Below are 19,496 nucleotides of genomic sequence, written 5' to 3'. Positions count from 1 at the left end.
AATCTTGAGCTTCTTTAACTAAAGGTTTAACATTTGAATGCACGAGGTGAGTGATACCATACAAAAGATTAACACCTTGATCATTACCATGAAGGACTTTCTTAAGAGCCTCAATTTCTTTAATAGAATCTTGATTATGATTTTCTTGAATAAGCCAATTACCCATTTATCAAGTTTAGTTGAAAGTTTCTGGACTTGTTAAGGAGGAACTCTTAAAGCATCATCCTCATCATGAGATGAGTGAGAATATTTTTGCTCATTAATAGGGTTGGAATCATGAATAATCAAATTGTCATCCGATATCCTAAGGAAAGGAGAGGAAGACTCATGTTCAAAGGCACCCATAAGTCTACGACTTCTTCTAACTAGAATATTATAAATAGAATTAAAGGTAGTAAAGCTTAAATATGAATGCAATGAAAATGAACTAAACTAAGAAAATAAAAAGCATAAAGAAATGAATATTTTTGTATTTTTACTTTATATGAGATGCAAACACATAATAGAAATCTAATACATGCAAGATCTAACATCATAAAAGAAAGAGTTGTCTATCGCATGTTCACCAAAATGTACGATGAACAAAAAGTGTGTATCAAAATATAGAGGGATGAAAGAAATATAAGATCTACCTCTAAATCCAAATTCCCAAAGGAGATATCCAAATTGATCAACCAAAAAGGTTAATTGCACAAAAGAATCAATCTATGGAGAATATGAATAAAGGAGAAAATCTTATATTTTTCTATAGAAAATATGTATTGAAATATTGATTGAATTGAAAATAAATACTAACCTTGAATAGGGTAAATCTGGAAAATGTTGTTTTCTAATGTCTATGTACAATTTTTGGAAATCATGCAACCGGATCTAGATTAGAAATGCAAAAATAGAAAAAACCTAGAAATATTTTATCTTTATGAGGAAGATCGACCTTGACCCAAAGCTAGGGTAAGATCTTACCCCTTTATTTTAAACCTTGACCTGCATTGCTCTGACCGAAATTATGTACACAAACCTCAAAAGTTGGTCAAAAAGGGTACTCAAATCTGCATTGATATTCATTGTCCTGCACCTACTCTTACAAGAAAAAGGGTTTTTTTTGTTGGATGAGTGATTTGCCTTGGTCAAACCCCAGTTTGGAATCAACCTTGAAATTTAAATTGCAATATAGATAAACAAAGTAAATGGAACTATTCACCTTACTTATGTTATAATCCTTGTGGAGGATTCAAATCTTTGAATCCACAAGTATGGATACTCCAAATGAATGTAGAATTGAATGTAGGATGTCTCAAATCAATTGCATTAGATATTCAATAGGTCAATATTGAATGGATCTTAGAATAGAAAGAAGCTTGAATGAATGTGGATGTTGGAATCTTCAACAATAGGCCTCCAAAGAGATTGAATCCTTCAATAGCTATCAATGGATCTCCTTGATGAATTGAATGCTTGAATGCTTGGATGCTTGATCATGAAAGTGTATTGTAGAAAAAATGGATCATAGAAAAAATTCCTCTTGCTCATCAAAAGTGGATCCCAAAATGAGAGATATAGGCTTCTTTTTATAGTAGTCTAGGACACAAACTTCTAGAGAAGCTGATATAGGAGAATTAAATTTTGATTAAGCCTTAAACCCTAGGAATTGACCTAAATTAAATAAAATTTAATATTTTACCATTCTGAAATCTGAAACAGTTGACTCGGAAGCAGAAAATAAAACTTTCCAAAGCTTGATATCCCGAAACCTCTAAAATTTGAAATTTAGACCTAGGGTCAGGGTCAAGGTAGACTCTGACCTAGGTTAGGGTTGAGTTCATCCTTCGCCTAGGTAAAAGTTGAGGTTGACCTTGACCCAAAAGGTCAAAGATCTCAGATCTTCAGAAAAAGCTACCAAAAAAGAGTTAGAAATAGGGGAGAGAAGCAGAATGTGAGGAAAAAGATAGATCCAATAAAATACCCACTCAAGGCACTTGACATGACTCCAGACCACCTCCTAAGAGGGCTAAACTAGTCCTAAATGGAAGTGCTTCCATTTGACAACAATACAATATGTGTGTGTGTGTGTGTGTGTGTGTGTGTGTGTGTGTGTGTGTGTGTGTGTGTGTGTGTGTGTGTGTGTGTGTGTGTGTGTGTGTGTGTGTGTGTGTGTGTGTGTGTGTCTATGTCTGTGTGTGTGTGTGTGTGTGTGTGTGTGTGTGTGTGTGTGTGTGTGTGTGTGTGTGTGTGTGTGTGTGTGTGTGTGTGTGTGTGTGTGTGTGTGTGTGTGTGTGTGTGTGTGTGTGTGTGTGTGTGTGTGTGTGTGTCTCTGTGTGTGTGTGTGTGTGTGTGTGTGTGTGTGTGTGTGTGTGTGTGTGTGTGTGTAGATATATATATATATATATATATATATATATATATAGAGAGAGAGAGAGAGAGAGAGAGTGCCACCCCTAGGGCACTCACATTTTCTTGCTCAGCTCCACCTTATAAGTTGTGTTTATTCCTATTGTGGTGATCTTTACAATAGGAAAGTGGATTAAAGAATGACATACTTTTTATGGACCAAAAGAACTCCCTCTATAGTGATCCAGTTAGTGAACATGCAAGAATAGTCTAGTACCTGCCAGGTACAAGTCATCCCCTATATAAAGTTTTCATGCAGTGGCCCATAGGGCCAATATGATCAAACTAAAAATAATCTAACTATAGTGTTTTTTCTCCAGTGAATAACTGGATCAAATCTCCACTACCAAAAAATTAATGCCTACAATTCTATAGGGTGTGGGCAATGCCATTAAATAGTAGGGGGAACCCTATATCTACATTCACTGGCTTCTATACTATCCCTATGCATGAACTAGAATGCCCCTTAGATATTTATATTGGTCCATGTAGAGGGCTTCTATGGCCCTTACTATTTCTAAGGTCTAGTGCATGTAGAGGTAGATTACTATTCACCCTCACTCTCCTTCGCACTAGCACAGTGGTGTATGCAGAGGCCCCTCCTATTGTAGAAGAGAAAGGCTTTGGCCCCCTTCATATTATTGTAGGATCTACCCACATGTAGCCCATCCAACTTGCCCTAATAAATAGTAGGGCCATATCCATAGAGATTAGTTTAGGGGAATAATCTAATAATAGGGCCAACTAACTATTCTAAAGGCCATATAAATTATAGGCCCTCGTCTAAATGCTTGTGAGTATTGAAAGAAGAGGGGAGGGATATTAATTTGAGGATCTCAGCTCCCATCCCATTCAAGCACATTACCCAATTTGAGGGAACATTGACCAGATTCATGGACCAAACCAGGTAGGAAAGGTGGACCTATTGAGTGGCTCACTCCCTACCCTTATAGACATTACCTAGATGTAGTCATTTGTTATTATATTATACCCACTCACAAAAAGGAGTCACCCTAGCTTGCCTCATCCATCTAGCTAGCCTTAGGCATAGCCTTCTAAATGAGGTTGTGATGAATGACTTAAATAGAATCATGAGTTGTATGTAAAAAAAGATGGCCATAGAATAGTAGGGCTAGCTACCCATATACTAAATATTCAGGGGAATTCATTCTAATAATAATAGGGGTAGTGGTTGGTCATTCTTGATTCATTTAGAATAGTAATTATTCTTTAGCATCATATGGAATTTCTACTCTCATAATGAGAATATTTGAGCTGGAAAAATACAGGGGCCTAGTGGAGGAGAATGAGGAGGTAAATGAAAGCAAAACAAGCACCCTATGGAAGCCTCCCCTAGAACCATCAGTTCTCAAATATTTATGATCAATTCCATGCCCATGAAGAACAGGAAGAAAAAATTGCTTGCCAAAAAAAATAACAAATGGATAAAGAGCAATTGGCAACCAAGGATCAACCACTTCTTTCCCTACTTGTCCCAATTCAATCTTAGGTGAACAAGTGTATCCTAAAGGCCAGCCAATTTTCACTACTATGGTCTAAGGGTATAGGAGGTTTGGGTAAATAAGATCAAGGGCCAACCTCCTTTAGTGGAACAAAGGTCGAAGGGGCTAGGTCTAGGGGCTGATCCTAATGCCCCTCCTATAATTAAGAAAGATTGGCAGTCTACATTTCCCCCTACTGCTAAATAGAAGAAATAATAGGAATAAGTTGAAAAGGGGAGGGAGGTTGAGGAAAAAAAGAGACATCAGGAAGTTGATCTCTTTAAGCAACAATAACAAGTAGTATAAGTAGTAAAGAAAAAACTAGAGGTAGAGAAGAATTTTTAGGAGGAGAAGTTAGTGGTTTCAGTGAGGTAGTTAAAACCCAAGACAACAAAATTCTTGGTACACATTCTAAAAGAGAAGATAAGGTAGTTGGAAACATATTAAAGAGAGAGGTCATCTCATGTTATACCTTTAGTCATCCAACTATCAAATGAATCCAAACTTAGACCAGAAATTGAAACCCTAAATAGGATTAATGCTTCCTATCATGCTAAGTTAAGGGCATTAGAAGATAGAATGGTAGCTTTGGAGGTCACCTATAGAATGGTAGGGGGGAAGGATTTTCTAGCTAAGTATAATTAGCTGAGGCACAGGAAGAGATCAACTCACTTAGAGTCTAGCTAGCTAAAGAAAGAGGAAAAAGGCATCCCCCTACTACAATCAATTTGGGAGGAGATGACTCATCTAGAAGTGAAAAGGAAAAAGTGGAGGAACTTAGCATACAAGTTGGTTGAAAGTTGGAAAAACTTATCAAGTTGAGCTTATCAGGTTGCAAGTCAGAATGCCTTGGCTTAAAAGTGGAAAGAATATTTGAAGAAGCAAAGGAAGAAGCTGGAGGAGGCCTTGAGAAAAATTTCTATGAGAGAGTACATAAACCTGTAGAGCTTAAAAGTACACAAGTCAAACATGATGAAGCATTAGAAGAGGTCAAGCTAATAGAAAACCTAAAGGCCATGAAAAGGAATATGTGGGAACATATCATGATTTTTCCCACCTTATTTGATCAGATAGAATATCATTGAGAATTTGATGCCTAAAGAAATAATAGGCAAAACCAAGTCTAGTCATGCTTGGATCAAACCAAAGGGGTTGCCCATAGTGCACATGTGATAGGAATGCCCTACTATTATAAGGGGAAAGTAATTCATTTCCTTGAAAACAATATGAAAAACAAGGCATTGAGGATTGGAATTCCCAACATATGGATGTTGAGAGTTGTAATACTAAATTGAATAATTATGAAGCCATAGAAAATAAGTGTACAACTACTGCTAGACACATCTATGGATTTATGAATGACCTAGCATCCTTCCAAACCTAGGGTTTTTTAGATGACCAGTACAAACTCTATAACATTTACAAGTATGCCCACATGTTGAGAGGAGCTAAGGATAGGTTGTATAGTGTGTTATAAATTGGGAGGATTTGAGGAGTAGACCTCATCAATCAACTTATCTCCACCCCCCATCTTCAGCATGGGTTCTGACCACTCATTTGTCCAGGACAACGTAGCCTATTGATTTTACAGAGTAAAAAACTAAGTTGGATAAGTCATCTAGATTAAAGAGAGGAGGAAGGATAGGAAAATTGGTTTTCCTGAATAGAACAAAGGTGTATGAATAAAGGGTATTCTTGATATAAGGAATAGGGGAAATATTTCTTGGGGTTACATGCTTTGTATATACAAATGCATTTTCTCTCGCTAAGTTGGTCCCAATCCCCAGTGGTTCAGGTAGGGGTAGATGGGAGTTCTAGTTTCTCTTATTACAAGTTGATTTAGCCCATAGAATTTGAGGGTGATTCACCCTATAGAATGGTAGGCCCAACCAGACTGACCTAGAAGAGTTGGCAGCATAGAAGAGATGGGTCTTCACAAACACTTATTTGAAACATGTGAGTAAAATGAATTGCATTTCCCCCTTGATTCCAATCTCTCCCATTGAATGATCTCAATGCATACCTATAGGAGACTTCCCCTTACATGGGGCACGAGCAAAGTCCCTAGGCATTTTGGCCAAGATTGAGATAGATAGCTATCTAGAGGCAGAAAACACCCTTACTATCTATAGGCTCACCTTCCCTTGGTGAATAGTAAATAAATAATGAGGCTTGCACTTCTCTACTACTCTAATTTCCCAACTATTATTAATCCTATCATATCTAGTTAACTCCATGTATGAGCTTTATCTCTTTTGTGTACTTTTGAATCGAATACAATGGCCACTAAAACTGTTGGTGATACTTGCTCTGACATGCATGAGTACAACTAAATCTAGGACTGGCCTATAGTTTCTTTAGTCTCCCATCTTTCTTGCTACCTCTATGACTATCTCTGTCCCAACCTACACCTATGTCTATACAGATGATGCATGCTCTACTGCTCTCTTCACCACCTTAGTTGGGTCTTTCTCTTTGAGTAAGGAAGGGAAGTCAAAGCTATATCTTGATCTTTAACTCTATATGACTTTTCTTTCCAACTCAAGCAATTGAATCTACCCATTTCCCAACCTATGCATTTGTCCCTATCTTTTTGATGAACTTACCTGCAAAGAACTGGTGGATTAATGGAATTAGTAGCTTGAATCTAGGTGAACTATACAATTTGGTTCTCCTCTTCATGGCCATAGAATCATAGGGGTGTCAGTACCTAAGTTAGATAGGGGGAGAGATTAGTAGCATGCATGTAGAGGCCCTTGGGGAAATTTGGATGTTTAGTCTGTAGGTTTAATGCCTACTGTATTGACCCTACCCCTACTATTATATGGGTATGGATGGGCTATCAAACTCAAAAACTCTTACCCTACTATTATATGGTAGTCCAATAGAGCTACCATAATATGAGATTTAAGAAATCAAGAATGACTAGGTTGAAGCATTATATATTTCCACCCACCCCTGAAATCCAACCATATAGGTATAGGTATAGGTATAGAATAATATGAAGCACCCTAAGTTTGATCAATCTTAAACTACCTAGCATCATTCATCCTTGCTATTTGATGTTGTCACTCCTTGCTAAACCAAGGATGACCAAAGGTACCACTTCTTATTGATCGAGTAATTATATGCTAGCCAAATTACTAGATCAAGAGAAATCCCCTCCTCTTCTTGATGATCCAATGGTGCATTCGAACAACCTTGATGGTCCAATGGTGCATTAAAACAGTAAGAATGGAGAAGTAACACCTAATTCCATTATATTTGGTTCCTTTGGTTCTACTATCCTTCACCTAGCTACCCAACATAGATTTTGAATAAGTCGATGATCGATTTAGTAGTTCTTGTTGATTAATAAGCAACATCCAAGAAAGAACTTTCCCATAGAATTTTAGGCAAGGCCCTATAGGACCAACATGCATGCAAAAGTAGATTCAGCTCTAGGAGTGAGGTCAGTATCTTACCTTGAAGCCAATAGCCCATAAAATTTTAGAAGGTAGGGGCCTATAGAAATAATGGGGGATCCACCTATAGCATATACATCCCTTTTCTTTCAAAATATATAGCATGTATTCCTTCTAGGTTGAGAGCCAGATCCAATAGCATATAACATAGGGGTGATAGAGGGCAGCATTAATGGAGCCTATAGAATAGGTAGTTCACCACCCAATGACTATCTTAGCTAGTAACAACTATATACTATAGTAAAATATGGGATGACCAAATAATGTTAGTAGAAAAGGCCGATCTTAGCAAACACAGATTCCATAGCATACCTAGGTCGCTCAATCCCTACTATTCTAAGGCCATACTATTCTAAGGGTCCATATTATATAAAGAAAGCCCACATTAGATAAATAAATCCTACAACAATGTAGATAAAATCTCCACTTCTAGAATCACCCCCATAGCCCGTAGTTTAAGAAGGCGAAGGACCTATAGAATGGTAGGGCAGTAGTGAAGGCAACGAAAAAACACAATAAGTAGCCCTACAAACTTTTGACCTAGTACCAGTCTATGATGTAGTGGAAAAGGGTTTCGGTGAATAATAAAAATGGAGCTATGCAATAAGAACTTCTATTTGTGTGTGTGTGTGTGTGTGTGTGTGTGTGTGTGTGTGTGTGTGTGTGTGTGTGTGTGTGTGTGTGTCTATGTGTGTTGTTGAAATATCTTAATGGAAAGAATTCTTCTGAGAGGGGGGGGTGAATCAGAAGTACTAGCTTTTGACCTATTTTTCTCAAACCCTTAATAACATATTGTTGTAAATAAACATGAATGCATATCAACATTATGCAATTATGAGAAACACATATGCATCATCACATAACACTTGAGATTTTGGTAACCCAAAAAACCTCCAAGAATAAGAAGGTAAAACTGGGGTGGGGATGATACCCACAAAATTATTGCAGCAATAATGTTTGACCACTTATGATGGTCTGCCCTGTTAAAGGCTTTACACTATATCAATAGTGACCTGGTTAAAGGATTTACAAACACTTTACATGAAGTGTTACCCTGTTAAAGGATTTAATCACCTATTTAAAGAATCAAAAAAATAGCTATTAAGCTAACCTATCTCCATAGGGTTTCCTTTTTAATACAATTGCTAGAGAGTATTAGGTATAATAAACCTGATGGCTTACAATCCTTGATTGCTGAATTTAGGCACTTGATCTGCTTTCTTTGATTTTGATTCTATAAAATCTGATGTCTTTTCATATATCTTGCTTAGTTCTGATCAACTGAATATTTAACTATTGTTCTCTTCCTCTAAGTCTTTTACTCTTCACTCTGAACTCCACTAGAGTTTTTCATTCACTCCTTCATCCATCTATATGATTCAATGAGATTTCATCTTCCTTATAAAGACATTCGAAGACTCAGGGTTAGATATGGATCTACGATCCATATTGAATCTTAGTTTCTTGCTCCTTCCTTGCACTTTTATTATTGGTTGCATGCCTTCTCCATTGTTCTTATTGGTTGCATGTAGATTGCATAAGAAATATAAAAAATTCGATCTTATCACTTAAATCTTTCAAGATTCATCATATGTCGTCCATGAAGATGGTTTACATCTGAATTAGTGAAGTTACAAACTCATATGTGCATTCTGTGTTACTCAGCACTTACTAAATTTTGATGCTCTGCATCGTCTATGACTCAGCACCTAAATGTTACTCGGCACTTGTATCATGCTCAGCACCTATAGTCACTTAGCACTTGATGTTCACTCAGCATCTGAAGTCTACTCGGTACTTGAAGATCACTCGACACCTGATGGATTTCCTGACTCGGTACAAGTTGTGGCTTGGCATACATAGTGTACTTAGCTTCAATGTAGAAAGTGGTTAAGTTGTGTTGACACTCAAATGTCAAAACCATTTTGAGACTAACAATCTCCCCCTTTGACATGAGTGGCAAAAACACTTAACCAATCATTATTCATCTGACCTTATGAGTACATTCACTAATCTGCTCGATATATATACAGAGCTTTAAAAAACTTGATCAAAATTTTGTAACTTACAATATATACCTCAAAATTATTATAACTCCCCTTGAGTTAATTGGGCCATTATCTATTCTATCTTTGTGACTAAAATTATGTGTTGAATATGTCTCTTATACTGATACTCTTTGTCTGTTCTCTGTTTATAGTTCCCCAAAACATTATATCTGCCTTTTTTATCATCGTCTCCCCCTTTACAACTTTATATCTCTCCTTACTTATATATCTCCCCCTTTTTGACACAAATGTCAAAGGGTATTAAGGTCTAAGACCATATTTTGCCAAAAATGTACTATTTACATCCATAATCATTTTGAGAGTTGCATCCCAATTATTCAAAGCAATTTCTAATGTCTTATGCTGGATGGCAGTCTTTGTAGCAAGGTGAACAATTTTGTCTAAGGTAGAAATATTATGATCTTTCTTGAGAATGGTTTTAGCATAGACTTGTTCTTTATGAAGTACTTACAAATGTGGATTAATGGAAGATTGGAGGTGCATCAGTTTGGCCTTGATGTTAGCCTCTTCTGCTATTAATATAGCTATTTCCCTTTGGGTGTGAATCATTTGAGCAAAATGCTTCTCACTTTGAGCTAGATCATTTGGTAGTTGCATGCTTAAAATATTCAGATTCCTCTCCATGCTCATTATTTTTTGGCTTGTCTCCTATGTGGAGTATGAAAAGTCACACAACTTTTTGTACAATGAGAATATATTCTCAAGTACCTTTTTCACTTTGTCTATTACCTTTGCCAATTCAACCTAGGAAAGTGCAATTTGACTAGATATTTTCTCATTTACTTTCCCCTAGAATTTTCTTTCAGACCATTCCATAAGTTTTGCATTTGTCTCTTGGTCTACATTTGTCACCTAGTCAATGATATCTATCATTTGTTCCATTATATGCTTGGACTCATCTGGTGACTGCAAACTGAAGGCATCTATAAAGATGTCTTTAATCTCATGTAATGTTTGCTTTTGTTTGTACTCCTTCCTGAGTATCTCCTGCCTCTTTCTTTTGTTCAATGCTTCTTGGACCTTAGTGATTTGATCAATGGTTATTGTTTTTGAGTCATGACTTGGTATGACTATTTCCTCATCTAATTTAGGGTCTCCACAGTGAAGCACCCTTGCAACTTTTGTACTACTTGACCTTGGTGCTGACATCTGTAGTGGCATTGCAACATTTCTAGGCTATTTAGGAGGAGTCCCAAAGGTAGGCAAATTTACCAATTCTTGTATAGCCTCTCACACTTTGGGGGTTTTCTCTGCTTCCTTCTCCTCCTGTCTACTAATTTGATCAATAATAAGAATGTGAGGAGGTGCACCTTGTGTTTGTGCTTTAGGATCAGAAACAACAGTCTATCCTACTTGTGCTATATTTTTGTCTCCTTCTGCACTCAGCTTCTGAACTGTAGTGTCAACTGTTCCTGATGTAACTTCTGTTGGCATTTGATGTTGACCACTAGTAGTTGTAGAGATGATGGAAGGTGGTTCTTATGGTTTCACCTTATCTCTAACTGTGTTTTCTAGTAACTTTTGTAAGTCATCCACACTGACCAATATTGGACTTGTACATAATTTTTCTTGTAGAGTTGTTTGGTCAAGGATCTTAGCGAGATCTTCTGTAGTTAATGGGTTGATGTTCTGACATGAGGTGTCAACAAAATCCTTAATTTTTATGAATTCTATAGGTGTGGAAGTCGAGTGAGGAGGACTAGGCGGTGGAAGTTGTGTGTCTTGCACACTTTTATCTTCTTGCTGCTCACCAGTACCCCTATCTTCATCTTTTCCTTCATCCTCTTCAATCTTTTTCTCTACTTATATCTTCTCTTCTCTCCTTTTTCTTCTCTCTTCTGGCTGAGCAGTAGCTTCTTCCTTGTATTCTTCTTCAAGAAAATCTTCAACCTTTTTGTACAAATTCTTCCATGATTTTGTTGTTCTTTGTACAATTTCTTCCATTTTGTTTTGGAGAATGAAGAATGCCCTGTACTTAGGTGTAAACCTAGTGTTATGCCTTTTGACTACTTTCTCTATTTGCTCCTTAGTCAAATTAGGCAGTATGCTTGCTAGGGTTGATTCTCTCATCTCCTTCTCCATTTTCAAACAAAAGTGCCATCTATCTTCTACAATTTTAGACAATTCCTTTGGCAATTGTCCATCTAGTTCAAGAGGAGTATACTTGAACTGTGCCATCATTCCATAAACTGACTCTTTTATTCTATTTTGTTCCTCTTTAGTGAACTTATTGAAATCAACTTTATTCATATTACTTAAGTCTCCATTTCCAATCTTTTCCCACAATGTATCAACTAAAGACTTAGGATAATGGCTTACCTTTTCAGATTGATCTTCCTCATCAGTATCAGGTTGAGCCACATATTTTCTTCTTTTCCTTGGCTCTTCCTATCCTATCTTGATTTTTTTCTTCTTTGTAGCTTCCTCTTTAGCCTTTTGTGTGGAGGCCCTTGTTGCAGCTCTAGTTGTTGGCTTTTGGGGTGATGGCATGGTAGTTTTCTTTGGTTTGGGTTGAGCTAGAGGTTGCTCTGTTGCCTTTCTTTTCTTTCGCTCAGCTTGAGTTGGTGCTTCCTTGGCTTCTTCTTCCTCAGCACCTTCCTCCTTGTCTTCACCCAGACCTTGAGTTAGTTCCATTTGGCCTTGTTTTTGTTTATCCTCATTGTCATCATCATCTTCTTCTTCTGCCTCAATTCCTTTACCAAATTTCTTCTTTATTTTCTTCACCATTCTATCTTTCTTCTTGATTATAGAGGTAGTCTTTAATTTTGTTTCAATCTTGGATTTAACCATATCATATGTGCCAAAAGATTTGGCAGACTTGTCTATTTCCTCTGCAAGCAAAGTAGTGATAGCTGCAGATGCTTCATCCACATCTAGTTCATAACCAAATGGCCTTAGTCATCTCACCCTTGGAGTTTCTGCTTGGATATAGGTGAAATCTATACCAACTATGAAACATATGGAATTGATGTGTTTTTCCACTAAGAAAATTGGTATTCTTACCCTTTGCTTCATGGATTTCTTGAAATCCTCAAAATAGCTTGTCATTTGGGCTTCAAAGTTATCACCCATCTCATCAATGAACTCATTGATTTGTGTTATTGTAGTTTTTTTAGGGTCCCAATTCACCTTTCCTATAGAAGGAAACTCTTTCATAACATAAAAGAATATACACATAAGAACTGAACCAAATTTACATTGAGCACCTTTTAATCTCCTTATAGCTCCTAGGTTTTCATTTATCTGTTGCAACACAAGTTCTGACAAATCATATGTGTGATATTTCTTTACCAATTTGTATGCTACATCAACTACTATGCATGGCACACTGTTCAATCAACTAGATTGGTAGAATTTGTGGGCAATGATTCTAACAGAAAATTCAACGAGAGGATCCTCGATGGTGTGAATTGTCATCCCTCTTTTATTCCACTAAGCACTTGTTTTTTTCTCAATAACCTCCTTGGATTCATTGTGTCAATTCTTAGTCCGGTCTAGGGTTGGGAAACTTGTAACCCTATGTAATATCCCTTTTGTAATCTTAATTGGACTTGTTTCCAACCATAAACATCCATTGTGGATTCTGCTTAAAATAATCTGTATCCATTCAATTTTGAATACTATAGGATAAACTAGGGCATTGGTCAAACCCTTTCTCTCGACTATCTTGTATTCATCCTTCAAAATTTTATTCTCGCACAGTTTTTCATAGGCTTGGAAAATTTCAAGATCACCTATGGCGCCAATTTTACATTTATAACACTTCCTTACATCTTGTACCATAACTACTTTGGATGGAATAATGGATAATGTGCCGGTAGGTTCATTTTTATAGGTGACTCCTGGAATGGGCTTGAATTTAGGTTGTTTGACTTCATTACTAACCAGTTGTACTTCATGACTTCCCTCCCCTTTAGTGGTTCCTGACCCAGATGTCATTGTTTTCCAAACTAGGGTTTTAAAATATAAACAAGCTTTCAAACTCTATGTAGCTTGGCACTTGAATGAAATACCTTTGATTGATGAGATTTATGCTTAATCATTTTTGAAAGAAGTTGAAATCTATTTGGAACACTGGATTCTCTACTATGAAGTCGCTTTGCTCTTTTCTTCTCCTTTGCTTCTAGTTCACGATGAAGAAAAGTGATTAAAATTGTGATATTATACCCTATTTCCATCACATTAAATGCTCAATTGCACACTTGAATTGCACTACATTTCCACTTCACCCGACTTCCATTGGAGTTATTTAACTCGGCATCAGTTATCAAGTTAGTTGATGTTAAGAACTCGTCATCCACTAGAATTTCACTCGGCTTCCAAAGATAGCTCGACATCATCATTTAAAATTTTGTCTTGGCATCTTGTTTCATGCTTATTTCTTCTTTTTAGTACTTCTTTGTCTTGGGACTGATGTATGATGTAACTTTGCATATTAGTCCCATATACCTCTCTTATGCTTAGTTTGATGAAGTGTGATCGCTTGACCCATAGGGTGAAGTGATCCCTCCACTTGGTGTGCTACACTCATCTTTCTTCTTCCAAGTCTTATTCATTTGTCTTCTTATTTTCTCAACATCAATCTTTTCTTTTCCTTTGTTGGATTTAGTTTTTGGTGCTTTGGACCTGGTAGGACAATTTCTACTGATATTCCCAGTTTTCAAGCAGGTAAAAAAAGTGGTTTGACTTAGCCACCTACTATAATTCCCTTTGAAGTGTGTCCTTATACAATTTTTAGGGATATGTCCATATTCCTGACAATAATGACAGCTATACCTGGTGTTATAATCCCAATGATAGTGACTTTCATTCCCTTTTGTTTTTGCTAGTTGATTTGATGTCCACATAGGCTTTGATCTGCATTCAAATGCTCTATGTCCATACTTCTTACAATTATGACAATGTCCATCAAATCTTTGTGTCCTAGTGACTTTGGATCTACAATCTTGTGTCATATGTCCTTGCATATTACACTTGTGATAGTAACTCTTGCTTTTGGGTGTGTTTCGCTGATTAATTCTTCTACTCCTGCAAACATTAGCAGTATGCCCCTTTTTATTACAGTAATGACAAGTGGGTTTAGAATCATTATCTTTGCCACTTCTTTGCTCAACACTCTTTGATGATTCCCCTACTTTAGTGCTATTGTATTCAAGTCCTGATGTATCATGGGCTAATCTTGGGAATTTCATCAACTGTTCAAAGTACTTGATGGCTTCACTTGACTTGTTGAGATTCTCTGCTATTTCTTTTTCTCTGTTCAATTCATTTTGCAATTTTTCATTCTACATCCTCAAAGTAGAGATCTCAATATCTTTCATATTAAGTTCATGATGAAGGTTCATCATTTGGGCAAGTGTATCCATCTACATGTTTGAGATCCTTGTTAATTCAATACATTTTTCTTCAAGTCTATTTGCAAGATTTCTTTTGTCATCTTCCATCATGACTTTGTCCTCAACTGCTCTTTTCTTTTGCTCAGTGATTTCACATAACATTATGGCCTATGATTCATGTTCCATCTTGAGAGATCTTATCTCATCTACTTGAACTTTTTTTTTCTCCATCAGTTCTGCTATTGCTGCATCAAACTCTTTAGTGTCTCCATTGGCAAACAGTTTTGTGGTATCAATCTCCTTGTAGTTTATATCATTTTCAACTATGGCTATATCCTTCCTTCTTTTCAAGGATTTTCTCAGTTCCTTCCTGGCTTCCTCTACTTTGTGTAGAGCTAGTTGCACATCAATCACTTGATTGTCAATAATCTTCCCAAGTTTGAAGACTTCCATATTTAGATCTTTCTCTCCAAGCTGTTAGACTTCTCCTTGTGAGAACCTTGTAGCTCTGATACCAATTATTGGAATGTCTTAATGGAAAGAATTCTTTTGAGAGGGGGGGGGGGGAGATGGTGAATCAGAAGTACTAGCTTTTGACCTATTTTTCTCAAACCCTTAATAACATATTATTGTAAATGAACATGCATGCATATCAACATTAAGTAATTATGAGAAACACATATGCATCATCACATAACACTTGAGATTTTGGTAATCCTGAAACCCTCTAGGAATAAGAAGGTAAAATTGGGGTGGGGATGATACCCACAAAATCATTGCAGGAATAATGCTTGACCACTTCTGATGGTCTGCCCTGTTAAAGGCTTTACACTGTATTAATAGTGACCTAGTTAAAAGATTTACAAACACTTTACATGAAGTGTTACCCTGTTAAAGGATTTAATCACCTATCTCCATAGGGTTTCCTTTCTAATATAATTGCTAGAGAGTATTAGGTATAATAAACCTGATGGCTTACAATCCTTGATTGCTGAATTTAGGCACTTGATATGCTTTCTCTGATTTTGATTCTATGAAATCTGATGTCTATTCGTATATCTTGCTTGGTTCTGATTAACTGAATATTTAACTGCTGCTCTCTTCCTCTAAGTCTTTTACTCTGAACTCTGAACTCCACTAGAGTTTCTCATTCACTCCATCCATTTATATGATTCAATGAGATTTCATCTTCCTTATAAAGACATTTGAAGACTTAGGGTTAGATATGGATCTAGGATCCATATTGAATCTTAGTTTCCTGCTCCTTCCTTGCACTTTTATTATTGGTTGCATGCCTTCTCCATTTTTCTTATTGGTTGCATGTAGATTGCATAGGAAATATAAAAGATTTGATCTTATCACTTAAATATTTTGAGATTTGTCATATGTCAGCCATGAAAATGGTTTACATCTGAATTAGTGAAGTTACAAACTCATATGTGCATTCTGTGTTACTTGGCACTTACTAATTTTTGATGCTCAACATCGTCTATGACTCGGCACCTAAATGTTACTGGGTACTTGTATCATACTCAGCACCTGTAGTCACTCAGCACTTGATCTTCACTCGGCACCTGAAGTTTTCTCAGCACCTAAAGATCACTCAGCACTTGATGGATTTCCTAACTCGGCACAAGTTGTGGCTTGACATATAGAGTATACTTGGCTTCAATGTAGAAAGTGGTTAAGTTGTGTTGACACTCAAATGTCAAAACCATTCTAAGACTAACATGTGTGTGTGTGTGTGTGTGTGTGTGTGTGTGTGTGTGTGTGTGTGTGTGTGTGTGTGTGTGTGTGTGTGTGTGTGTGTGTGTGTGTGTGTGTGTGTGTGTGTAGTTGGAAACTACAACTGGAACAATTGTTATATTGTCATTGATGTTGAACCTTCATAGTAAGACATTTGATAACAATGTAGAATGTCATATCTTTTGATTGATGAAAAGGATTTAAAAATAGAGATAACAAGATGAACTAGTAAAGTGGTTGAGTAAAGAGGAGTAAGTATGTTGGAATTATTATGGGCACTTGATCAATTAGTATTTGACAATATAATGTGTCATTTGATCATTATATTAAGTGAAGAAGACAGTTGAGTTGAAGTGTAGAAGAGATGGTTGATGAAAGACAAGATGATAAGTAAAACACTAAGCTTGACTAAGTGACTATTAACTAGGTCATTAAAGTGGAAGATTAAGGAACTAAATAAATAGCTAAAAAATAGTATTAGTTGAGTGATGGGAATGGTCGAGCGAAATGGAGAAGATAATTGTAGTAGAAGTCAAGCACAATGAAGGCTAAGAAAGAAAGTGTAAGCCAAGTGAGATAAGATTATTAGAGACCAACCTACCTAGTGATAACCAAGATGAAAAATATAGTAATGACTGAGTGTCAACATTTTAATAGTTTGTGAAAAAATCAAGATTTCACGCCAACATAGTTGAATTTATGAATTGGTCTAATTGCATAAATGATAAGGATTGATGAGTTGGTTTATTTAATGCATGATTTGAGTTTGTTAAGTGGTCTAAGGAGAGGATTTAATGTGAAGCTTCTAGAATTTTCAACAAAGAACAAGAACAGCTAAATGATGGATAGATTCAATGAATTTGATCAAACCCTAAGATCTATTGTGATGTTTAAGTGAAAAAAGATTAAAGCTACCTATTTAAGGAGGCACAAGAGATGTTTTATGGTTGTTGTTGATTATCATATTTGTGAAGGATAAGTGAAGAATAGAGTAGTAGACAAAAGTGAGAAGTTGTGATAGAGTGCTTGCTTGAAGGGTTTCCAAGTAGATCAAAGATGGAGAATGTGATGTAGTCCAGTCAATAAACTAGGAATGAGCCAAATGGAAATCTAAATTCACAAAGTGAGTTGTATTTTATCATATCAAACCTAGTTGTTACTTTCTAACCTGTTGGTGTTTTTTGGAATACTAGGTACTCTAAACCCAATATCAAGGTGCATAAGATAAAAATAAGCCTAAGGATTAACTAGATCCCATATTCAACAAGATTAATCTTAGATATAAACCAACTTCAATAGAGTACACTAGACTCTCTAAACTTTAGACTTTTTAGGGCCAAGGTGGGTGCACCTCAGGGATATGAATGTGATATGTTATTTGATACTTTCTTCAGACACTTGTCCACTAATACTTCTTCTTTCAAACCTATTCCTTATAGTAGATAATGGTCATAATTTCTTCTTGGATTTGCAACAAACTTTCTTATTACAATAGCTAGTTATAACCAAAAGGAAAGCTTTTACAAATAAGTGCTGACCATAAACTTTATTTCTTCATTACATAAATGGAAAATTGATTTTTTATTGATATATGTATTTTGCAACTGAACGAATCATCAACTTGCAACTAAAATTAATTGATCAGTGCCTTATCCATTTTTATATAGAGTCAAAACCACCAAATTTGCACCTATTTAATTGACTTGCAATTAGATTTTTCAACTATGAACTATGAATTTCATTCTTATTTTATCCCTCTCATATACCCAAAACCCTATCACTTATTTAAAGAAATTACTTAATTATTTGAACCAAAAGCAATCAATAAGAGACATACAATTCATCTAAATTGCATTAAACTAAAATAACATTGTTCACTTCAATCCCAAGATCACAGATATATAAGGAGACAAAACTCAGATACACAAATATGCATAACTTCCTTTTGTATTAACTTCCCTTGAAAAAAGAATACAATACCAGGTATGAATTCTAAATATAACTTAGAACTTGACAACTTGACCATTCATGTCCATTATATTTTCAAGTTTACAAGACTAAACTCATTCATACCATAAACAAAATTAGATAGACTGTAAATGACATAAAACTAAAAAAATCTACAAACTTCTGACCTCTACTCCACATCTTTGAAATCCTTATAAAGGATTGCAACAAGCTACAAATGGGAGAAGGACACATGTCAAAACCTTAATGGAAAATAAAGGTGGTAGGACATGTACAAAAGGTTACATTTAAGACATTCCTCTATGCTTGATCCGAAAATAACATGTAGTTGAAAAGTTAGCAAGTGGATATTTATTATTGGAGCCTTAACTTTAATTCTATCTTCTTTTGTCCTCAGCAAGTAACTCCTCAACTACCTCTAGTCGGTAGAGCCTTAATCTCTCCCACTACTTCCCAAACATAGATCTCCCTCTTGGTGGGCCACTTAGTGATTTAAATTCTTCTAATTCCTTTGTGGCTTTAGTCCACCTGGCATCTGTTATGGCTTTAGACTCCACTAAAAATTTATTTAAATCTATCTAAGCCTTGAACAAGGAGTCAATCAAATTTTTGAATGGGACATCATTGTTGTCTTCAAAAATTGCTACTATAGCCTTCTAGGTCAACGTTGTAATAAATGAATCGGACCATTCTTGGCATTCCCTCAACTTTCTACTTACATCCATAATTGGTAGAATACAGGGCTCAATTCGCTAAGATAGAACTTTCATTTTTCCTTGTATTATTTTCATTTTTTTAGTGAAGAAGGAAATTAATTTGTTTACCATTTATAGGCCCTCCTTCACTATAATGATCTTATCAATCAAATCTACCTTTTTAGCCATTAGCATAATAAGCCTCTCTAAGAATTAGATATATGGCCCCCAAACACTAAATGTGGGTGATAGTCATGAAAGTACTTCATTGCAAAATTTCTCAACATCTTGTAAAGAAATAAATAATGTATGAGAATGTTGTGATATA

Source organism: Cupressus sempervirens, chromosome 6 (assembly GCF_028749045.1).
Source record: "Cupressus sempervirens isolate cs-2001-9-10 chromosome 6, ASM2874904v1, whole genome shotgun sequence".
NCBI lineage: Eukaryota > Viridiplantae > Streptophyta > Pinopsida > Cupressales > Cupressaceae > Cupressus > Cupressus sempervirens.
Note: the sequence above shows the minus strand (reverse complement) of the source record.